Source organism: Coenobita brevimanus, chromosome 76 (assembly GCF_032717465.1).
Source record: "Coenobita brevimanus isolate Jiangsu-jjx chromosome 76, ASM3271746v2, whole genome shotgun sequence".
Taxonomy (NCBI): domain Eukaryota; kingdom Metazoa; phylum Arthropoda; class Malacostraca; order Decapoda; family Coenobitidae; genus Coenobita; species Coenobita brevimanus.
This window is the reverse complement of record NC_137029.1, coordinates 9822878-9833521: the sequence shown is the minus strand read 5'-3', so window position 1 is coordinate 9833521 and position 10644 is coordinate 9822878. Positions and strand designations below refer to the sequence as shown.

At 40.5% G+C, this 10644-nt stretch overlaps 1 pseudogene; it reads left to right on the top strand.

Moving 5' to 3' along the window:
• The first annotated feature begins 10040 nt into the window (after positions 1–10040).
• On the top strand, positions 10041–10157 carry LOC145408348 (5S ribosomal RNA; annotated as a pseudogene).
• The last annotated feature ends 487 nt before the right edge of the window (positions 10158–10644 follow it).

The window sequence follows — 10644 nt, the reverse complement described above, 5'->3', positions numbered from 1 at the left end:
ACAAACAGACATACACACACACACACACACACACACACACACACACACACACACACATAACACCGCTCGCTGGCGCAGTGGTAACGTTCTCGCTTGCCATCTAGTAGACGGGAGTTCGCGCCTCGCTCAGGTTGTGAAAAGTTTCACTGACGAAGTGGGTGGTTACTGTCCCCCTTGAGCAAGGGGACGGGTGTGTGGGTGTGTGAAGGTCACAGCCTTGCCCTTAGATCGGACTGTATTAGCTCTCAGCTCCCTTCCGGGAGGGTAAAATGCTGACGATCACGACCATCAAGTGATCCTGACCGACCCGGTGAATTACACGCATATAGTTTTCCGATAATTTTTTGCTGTCACGTCGCATGCAATAGCCATTTTTTTTTTCTAACACACCTTGGACTTACCCTGTGCAGAAAGAATTGGGTCGATATCTATTGCCGTTCTTGTGACAGAGACGAACAAACGAACAGACAGACACACACATAAGCAGCTTGCCTTTATTATGTATATCTATATCTATCTATCTATCTATCTATCTATCTATCTAGAGAGAGAGAGAGTATGTATACTGAATAAGTAAAGATTAGCAGAATTTAGACATACTGCGAAGTAAAAATTATCCAGATAAAATTTTAGCAGAAAGAATATACATGAAGTTCTTACGTTTGGGTAAGACTTACCCATATATTCTAATGTGCATCTTAATGTGTTTCGAATTATACTCCTAGCCTACTTGTGTTACTTTTTTATCATGCTTTTTTCATTATACATTCTAGTTTACAGGACCCCCCCCCCCATAAAAAGGTATAAAAAGTATTGCGCCACTGCAGGTAGAAGGTTATGCAAATGAACAAATTCCTCAGACACAGATGGATTAATTGTCTTGGTACCTCAGACTATATAGCATCCTTTATTGTGTATTGATGTATTTTGTGTGTACTAATAAATACCAAGTATGAAATATATATTACTATCACAAGGTGGCCGATACAAAACAACTCTTTGACCATGTTTCAAAGTGCTAAGTGTTGTAAGATGCGCGACACTTTATTTGCATATTGAGTGTATTACGATTTCTCTCTCTCTCTCTCTCTCTCTCTCTCTCTCTCTCTCTCTCTCTCTCTCTCTCGTGTGTGTGTGTGAAATTGTTGAGCCATCCACCTGGTGCTGAGACACCGTACTTGGTGGATGGGTGGGGGTATGGAAGAAGTCCTTTGAGAATCAAGTCTACAGGGAAAACAAAGCCATTCCATAGGGGGAAAGATGTATGGGGTTTTCGTTATGTTCTAAATGGAAAAAAAAAAATTGTTCCATGGTGACATTAGGTCCATGTGCAGAAATAGGTCTATGTGTTATGTGCATAAGTGTGAGATATTGATTTGTATGATGATGTATATCCCATTATGTATAGCTATTGTATGATGCTGTCGTCAGAATGCACAGTGTAGCTGCTGAGAACTTGCTGCGAACAAATCAGAGGTCATGCAAATAGGCCTACTCCGATTTGTTTAAACAGGCTCTCAATAGCTCTCTCAGCAGTTAAAATGCACATTCTTGTAATTGCTTCATTCAGTAGCAATACATCTAGATATATACAACATCATACAAATCAAAGTCACACATTTATACACGTAACATATGGATGCTTGAGTCTGTGGGGGAAATGAGACCAAGTGGGAAAACTGTTCCATGGGGAAATTTGCCATTGATGGTAATAGGTCACTTTGGTAAAACAGATGTGTGGGGAAATAGGTGCATCCCCACGGAGAGAAAATAGATCCATGGGGGAACAGGTCTATAGTAGGAATAGAGAAATGTGGTAAAATAGGTCCATGGGGGATGATCCATGGCATGTAGCCGGATACGGGCTTGTTGATAGTGAAATAGCAAGCCATAATTTTTGTAAAAGATTCGATCAACTTGAAATTCTATTATTCCACAAATATAAATATTACACGTAATATGTGCACCGCACTTGAAAACTGAATAAGACTCTCATACTGTACATGAAAAAGGCTTCATCAAAGCCGCGCAGAGACAAGAAATCAAAGAAAAGAAAAAGAAAAGGATCACGCCTTGCATAAAACACTAAGAAGGAAAAAATACAATCACTGACGGACCTAAATACACAACTTTGTACCTGCAAAAAGTGGCTGAAGAAAAGTTCCTAGTTCCACTCGCAACGCAAACCTCTCCAAAGTTTTCCAATCAGTCCCCAGCCCCTCGCCCCCCACTGAGGACGGAGATGAATTCATTAGTATGCAAGCGGGCTGCGATGTGCACGCCACGGTGACTAATGAAGTTCACTGGGACAGATTGTCAGAGTCTAAATATGGTTGGCAAACGAAGGAGAAGGATGGTGAAAGACGCGGGAGAGGATGGGTGATAAGTACAGGGCGAAGGTGGGTGGTGTGAGAGGAGCAAGGTGATAAGGGTGATATGAAAGGTGAAGGTGAAGTGGAAAGGGTGGTGTGAAGGTGAGGACGAAGTGATCAGGGTGATGCGAAAGAAAGGACGAATTGGGAAGGATGTTGTGAAGGTGAGGGTGAAATGATGAGGGTGGTGTGAAGGTAAGGATGAAGAGGGAACGGTGGTGTGAAGGTGAAGGCTAAACGGGAAGAGTGGTGTAAAGGTGAGAGTGATAATGGTAGAGTGATGGGAAGATGAGGGCGCGGAAAGCTATGTAAGGTGAGTAAATCGAGAAGAATTATCTGAAAGTGAGGACAAGGAGGTGGTGTAAGGAGTATAAAATGAGAAGAGTGGAGTTAAAGGTGGATGGTACGAATATCGATGATCAAGGAATATAGTGTTACAGATGTGAAGATGGTATGAAACATGAGAAGTGAGGCAGATGGTATAAGAATGCAGTGAGATGGATGTTATGAAGATGGTGTGAAATGTAAGAGAAGAAAGTTGTGTGAGAGATGAAAGGCGAGAGAAGTAGTGAAAGGAATGTATTAAAAAGAGAATGACGGACGAGGGTAGTGGTGGAAGAAGTGTACTATAAAGAGAATAATGGGTGAAGGAAAATGTGAAAGGAGTGTACTATGAAGAGAATGGGGGGAGATGAGCAGTGTGTGAGGGATGGTTCGAGAGGCGGCAAGTAAGGAAGGTAGTGGTGTGATGGGTGCAAGGTCAGGAAATGTGGTGGTGTCAGAGGTGCAAGGTAAAGAAGGTGGTGTGCAAGATTCAAGAAACGGATTGTGGTGTACGAGTTAAGGAAAATGGTGGTTTGAAAATTAAGGAAGGTGATCGCATAAATGGTGTACAGTGAAGAAGGTGGCATGTGAAGTAAGAAAAGTAAGGTGAAGAGACAGAGGTTGCGAGAGGTGAAACGAGGAGAGAAAATTAATAGGTACGAGGTAAGGAAAGTAGTGTGAGAGGTGGCATGTGAGATGGGTGGTGCAAGAGGTGCAGGGATAAGAGGTGGGAAGTGCAATGTGAGCAAAGTGGCTTGAGGCGTGCTAGGTGAGAAAGGTGACTGGAGACGTGAGAAGCGATAAAGGGAGGGTGAGAGGCGGCAGGTGGGGAAAAAAAAGAGTGAGACGTGCAGCTGGGTTAAATGTTCACGGCGTACGTGGGGAAGCGATAGCGCATGCAGACGGAGAATGACACACACACACACACACACACACACACACACACACACACACGTGTGCGGAGGGCAGATGGTGAGAACTGACCAAAGAGTGAAAATGCTGAGGCTAATTCTATGTGGTTGGTTGGATGAAAGGGGGATCATAAGGAAAAGGTGAGTGATTGACATTTTCAAGCCTTCAGGCCGACGACGTCATAAGTAACGCCGAAGTTGTAACTGTTATTTCTATGTACGTGTTTGTGTTTTTATGTTTATATGGCCCACATATGTCTCCCATGACACAAGTCCTACGTTACGGAGAGCAGTACAGTTTTTTTTTTCTTCTTCTTCTTCTTCTTCTCCAGACAGTTCCTAGGAGACTTCTAATAGCCAGGGAGTAAATGAGCGCTACGTCTAACTCCCTCAACATGAAAAGTCTCTCCAAATTTGAAGATGATTATCAGGACATATAAAAAATACCATATAATTCATTGCAGTGACACACTTAAATGTATACAAACACCCACCTGCCTTTGGTGGCAAACGTATGCGATCTCTGACACTCGACAACAACCAGTACATTAACTTTTTCAGTACGGTATCGTCTCTTAAAATTGCAGCCACTGAAAGCTAATATTTTGAACAGAGGATATTAGCTATTGCCATCATTTATCCCCTCACAATCAGGGCTACTTTATATATATATATATATATATATATATATATATATATATATATATATATATATATATATATGGTCATTGTACAAAAGCTCAACAGTCCTCGTACAGAACATGCCACACACCCTCTCATGTCATTACTTCGGCGGTAATACCAACCTTCGTTGTCGATCATGACTGGGCTGTTTCATTCAAGACATGTGTAATGGTATTAACCTGAGTGTTTCCATGAGGTGTCGGTCGGTCTTGTATTAAATTAATAAAATATATCTTGAAAATTCTGGTGTCGAATTCTCGTCTTTTTATGCAACAAACCACTCCTCCAACCACTTGCCCACAACTCAATTTAAGTGGTTTATTCCGTGTTTTGATTCACTTCCCCGGCCTCCCACTACTACCTTGGATGATTAATTTACACATAATAATGATTGATGTAGCCATCATCACGTTGAAGTTGAGGAATGGTTCTTGCACTCCTCAGTCGGGCTATTATCGTCGTAGGTAGCATGCCAGGTGGGTGTGTTGGAGGGGAGTGGAATGCAGTGTGTGTGTGTGTGTGTGTGTGTGTGTGTGTGTGTGTGTGTGTGTGTGTGTGTGTGTGTGTGTGTGTGTGTGTGTGTGTGTGTGTTTATTTATTTATTTTATAAAGCACACTGAATTTAACTGCATGAAAATATATCTGACCGCTTCAGTTTGACGAAGTTTTCTTCACATTATGTATCCTTACTGCCACGAGACTACTTCATTCAGGATATGGAAGGACCTCACCTAGTGATAGTAGGTGAAAACGTTTCGCTTCTAATTCAAATATATCCTTTTACACTACCCTTGATACCGCCAGACGTCATGAAGGTCAAAAGAATTCTCCTGTTTTCTACTAGGGAAGTAGAAGTGGTGAACGTAGTATGTTGCAGTATATGCGTCTCAGTCTGCAAAACAAGATCATGATACGTTAACCGTATCAACCAAATCCTTCCGATGAAACTGAAAGATAATGGATGACTTGTTTTATCTTGTTGTCATTTAGGACTCTTATTTTCTTGAATAAAGTTGTGATGATTTATTGGATTATAATCTCGAAGTCCAAGCATTGCAGTAATGGGTAAAAGAAGGAAGAAAATCTAAAGGCATACGTATTAAAGTGACAATGAAACTACAGTATATCAGCACGCTTAGGTGGTAATACATGGAATGAAGGAATGAGTATATTGCTACATGCCATAATATGTGTGACCATTAGCCTATGCCGTAAATAGCGATGATGTCTTTTACTTTATCCTTCCATCCAGCAGGTACTGTTGTCCAGGTTAGGAGACACATCAAGTAAAACGTCCACGAGATCTAACATTACCCAATTTATTTCAAAAGGTCTCCACTTAACTGGATAAAATTGTCAAGATACAGCATGAACTAAGCAAATCACTTTCCTGAATAAGTTTTAGGAGTACAAGATTAGAATTTAAAAATTCATTTCAGTGACGGAATTACGACTGACCAATAATGTGTTCTGGGGCCGTATTTTCGTCGGTTATGGAAGCTCCTTATCACCTCTTCCTTAGCGATTTACTTTGAATAAGGATGGTTAATATTTGAAGGTTATTAATGTCGCACATGGTGATAGTGGAATGATTTAAATGAAACAGAGGGGGGAAATAAGGAGTAATAAGCATAATAATTTGCATGGGAAGAGGTGTTACGGAGCTTTCTTAAGCGATGAGACTAAGGACCTTGGGCTCTTCACTGTGTCAGAGCTCTCCCTTCGAAATACAGGTGAACAATTAAAAAAAAAAAAAATAGCTGAGTGAGACCAATTAGATCGATAAAACACTATGGCTAAAAAAAAAAAAAAATAAAGGGTGCAGTTAAACCTGAATGATGTCCATGAAATCCCTCTCCATCCCAGCTAATTAAGTGTATAGGACTACCTGCCAGGTGATAGATTTATAAACTCTCTTAAGCCTCAGCTCTATTTAAGATTTATTGTATATAGTGTTTTCTTCAAGAGCACCCTAATACACACGATCCAGTTGGGGTGAATATTGAAATAAGAATAACAGGAGAAACAGGACGATCTCTTAAAAACAGTTAAGTTATTGAGCCTTGTTTACAGTAAGGTAAATCAGGATGTTTCATAAGTATGGCTTCTAGTCGCAGAAGATTAAATCTAACACATTACTGCTATTTATCAGTGGGTGGTTGAAGTTCCTCTCAAAACAATCTACTAGACCTCAGTTTAATTATCTGAATGTTTGCCTTGTAATCTCTATCTCTGTCTCAGTGATCCTGAACCAAAGGTGAGTGTCTTCCTCACGATCGAGCCTCTGTTTGCCCTTGTGTAAATGACAGTGTGATCTCGTTAACATCCACTGCATATCTTGCCAGCGATCACTGTGAATCACCCATCGGGAGATAATTGACACCTGAGGAGTGTAAAAACGGCCATCTACAACAGCCGGCGACAGGACAGAATACCAGTTAAGAAAAACATAATCGTCTACTAACGTTGATAAATACTCAGTAAAATCGGGTTTCCAGATTGTTTCTTACTGGCCCCGTCATTTTTTTTTTCTGTGGTAGAAAATATATTAGTCCTTCACTTAAGCTGAAATTAGTACTATTCACAGGAAAATCCTTGGCGAATAATGCAGCAGATATTTACTGATAATTACATCAGGAGTATTGAAAATTGTGCTCCATTGTGAGATAGTTCATGCTATTAAATCTTGCTGATAATAATTATGTGATATGTGGATATAGCATAATATGAAGGGAATAAGAGATAAAGGGCTATCACAATTATTGTTTTCAGTGCAGCAACGACGTGCAAATGGTGTTATTGTTTTCGTTGGTTCTCCCTCTGATACCGACACTGTGCAGGGAAATTTACAGTGTGTGCAATATCTGTCTGCCTGTCATAAATTCCTCCTTCCCTCATCCTCCCTCATGAGTCTACCACTCCTCTTTTTTCGACTCCACTCCCACACCACTCCCCCACATAAAAATCATAATACAAAAAACAGAGAATGCCATTGGAAATTAAACAATATTTGGAAGGAGGTTTATACAGAATATGAATGAACTGAAGAAAGATTTAGCTAAAAAGTTAATAATGGGGGTTACGTGTAAAGATCAAGGACTAAATTCTCCATTACTGAATATACAAGTTCTTGAATTTGTATTGCTTATGATTTTGTGTGCTTAAACAAAAAACAGTGACATTCCAGATTTGTGCTATCAGCATGTTTCATAATAATGGAGTTCACAATATGCCCGTATGCTGTATTCTGGTGTATGGATTTTTAAGCATTTTATTTGATTTTCTTACTCTGTTCATCTTTAGCAAAAGAAGGAAAATAAATTCTTAGTCACAGTTGTGGCATGGAAAGAGAGTGACAAACCCGACGGTAGGCTACAAAGAGAATGGATGATGGTATATATTTATATTACCTGTATCAGATAACGATTGTGAATGTTTTTCACTTAGCATTATCCAGATAATCTAGCCATTCAGATATCGCTAAAAACTGGCATCCCACATGTGTGAATTTCGCATTTTTCTTTAAGCATAGAAATTAACGTTAAGTGCGACTCACAGCATCAGCATTTTTGCTTAATTAAGCATACGACCACTAAGTTCACGTTATGCCCGAACTATCATACTTCCTGAATATACTGGTTAATCTAATATTTTAAATCTCTCTCTCTCTCTCTCTCTCTCTCTCTCTCTCTCTCTCTCTCTCTCTCTCTCTCTCTCTCTCTCTCTCTCTCTCTCTCTCTCTCGTCAAACTTCTGAAAATACTGGTTAATTCGATTTTTAATAATCCCCCCCCTCTCTCTCTCTCTCTCTCTCTCTCTCTCTCTCTCTCTGGTAAAGTAAAATCACCTGGTACACGCAAGAAATTAAAACTACTTCCTTAGTTAATATGCATCCCTTGACATTACGAATTACCTTGTCAATAAACCGTATTATCGTTTGTTTGGGAGGTTTGTCGATACCTCTTCCTTGATGATTTATTTTGCACACTACACCTTGTTACTCTCTTTACTCTCTTGCATGTCTTTTTCTCTAACTTTTAAATATCGAAGTAGACCCCCATTGACGCTGAATGGGATTGTTAACCACTTCCCTTCGAGGAAATCTGTTTTATTCGTACTTTCATCACACTGTATTATTCACCTTAATGGAAGCTTTTTTGAAATGGAAAAACTAGATATGGCCTACATTAATCCCTTCATGAGTAGGACGCTCTGTTAACCTGAATACCTTCGCTTAACAGCAACAGGTACAATATAATTATAAAAAGATCGTACTGTAGTGGTAATACTCGTACACTCACATAGGTTGCAGCATTCGACAGGATATATAGAAACTAATCTCATAAATGTTAGCTACCTGCTCTTAAATGTTCTACACTACGATAACCCGTCTCCTCAATCCTATACCTTGAGGCAGGTAATATGGATCTTGCTGTTTCCATTACCTCCGTACCTATAAAAAAAAGTAACATTATTTTATCTGAAGCGTGACTATAGGAAGGCGAACTGAAGAAGGACTTTTGAAATCTGCTTGGAAATACTTGAGATAAAAATCCTATTTCCTTGTTCATACAGGCCCGCTGCTGCTTCATTTGGGTGGTGTTGAAAAGGAGGAGAAAGCAGGTCATGCAATCACACTCAGTTTCTCAACCTCATTCAGTCACGTTCATTTTCTCAGCCTGATTCAGACACACTCAGTCTATCAGCTGTCAGAGATAATGCCGTACAATAAAGCAAGTTTAAGGTCATCCATCACCAGCCCCCCTCTGATTTATACTTGACACCAGTCGTTCCACTTCTTACCTGTTAAAGCTAATTCAAAGCCAGTCAGTCTCCTATAATCGACTTCATTCCATCTTCCTGTGCTACATACACACCTTTCACTCTCCTTGATTTTCAGATCTCTTCGTTTCGAAAGAAGAAAGACAACGTTAGATTTAAAAAAAAAAAAAAAAAAGTCACTTCGCAAGGCTAATGGCCTGCGTCACTGAGTGGTGTTCAGTTGCTAACAACTTAATATGGCATCATACACATCAAACAATAGTCACACACTTTTGCATTTGATGTAAACTTGCTGTCTTGATCAACAGATTCTCCATAACAACAAGTGATGCCAGACGCAACAGTCCTCTGTCTACCACTCAAGGTCAAAGATCATGGGGTTAAATGAAAGCCCATGAGAGACTTCCGGTATCTTGATAATAGTAAATATCTCTATCTTCAACCAGTTTCTAGTAATGGCTCCCTGAATATCCGTGACCTTGAGTTTGAGCTTTCAAGGTCACGAGGTCAAAGGTCATGGCACCATTTAAATGCCCATATGGGGCTTCCATTATGTTGGTAACAGTAAATATCTATCTGCTATCATTTTCCAGTTATAGCCCCTGAATATCCGTAACCTTGAGTTTGACCTTTCAAGGTCACTCAAGGTCAAAAGTCTTGGTGCCAAATGAAAGCCCATATGGAAGTTCCTGTATCTTGATAATATTAAATATATCTTCAACTGGTTTCCAGTTATTGCCCTATGAAAATCCGTGACCTTGATTTTTGACCTTTCAGGGTCACTCGATCACCTACAAAATTTAATCACTTCCTTTTGGGACCAGTGCCCACATATCCTGAAAGTTTCATGTAATATCGTTCAGCAGTTTTTTCCATAATGTTGCTAACAAACATAGAAGCAAAGAAATAGACTAAAAACAATACCTCGCCGGACTCCGTCCCGGGCGAGATAATTACAGTAATCTGATACCGAGGCCATACCACGCTGAGTACACCGCTTCCCGTCCAATCAGCGAAGTTAAGCAACGTTGGGTCTGGTTAGTACTTGGATGGGTGACGCCTGGGAACACCAGATGCTGTTGGCATAACGTTCTCCCTACGTGTCAAGTGGGGTTGGTGGAGGATTAGTGCCCCTCCCTGTAAAACAATTAACTTTGAGCTCTTGGCCACCCCGTTCGGGATACGTGGCGTCTGGCAATGAATGAATGAATGATACCGAGGATGAGGTGGAGGGATTGGGAAGACAGGCATATGAATGAAAGTGGTGCGAACTACAGGAAGGGCAGCCTGATGGCGGAGGACAGGGTGACGGAGACGATTTGTTTGCGGCCACCTCCTCCGAGATTAAGGCATCTGGCTGTAGACAGGCATACGAGTATATACTGACAGACAGAAATACCTCTAGCAACAGTTGTGTCGTCGAATCAATCTGTCGATCATGTCAACCCAAAGTGCATTTCTTGTCATGCACTCCGCATAGTGCATCATCCTATCCAACGTTCGTCTGTTCTCTACATTTCAATCCCTACGCCTCTCTTTCTTGATCATTCACTACCATAGCATGCCGTCTTC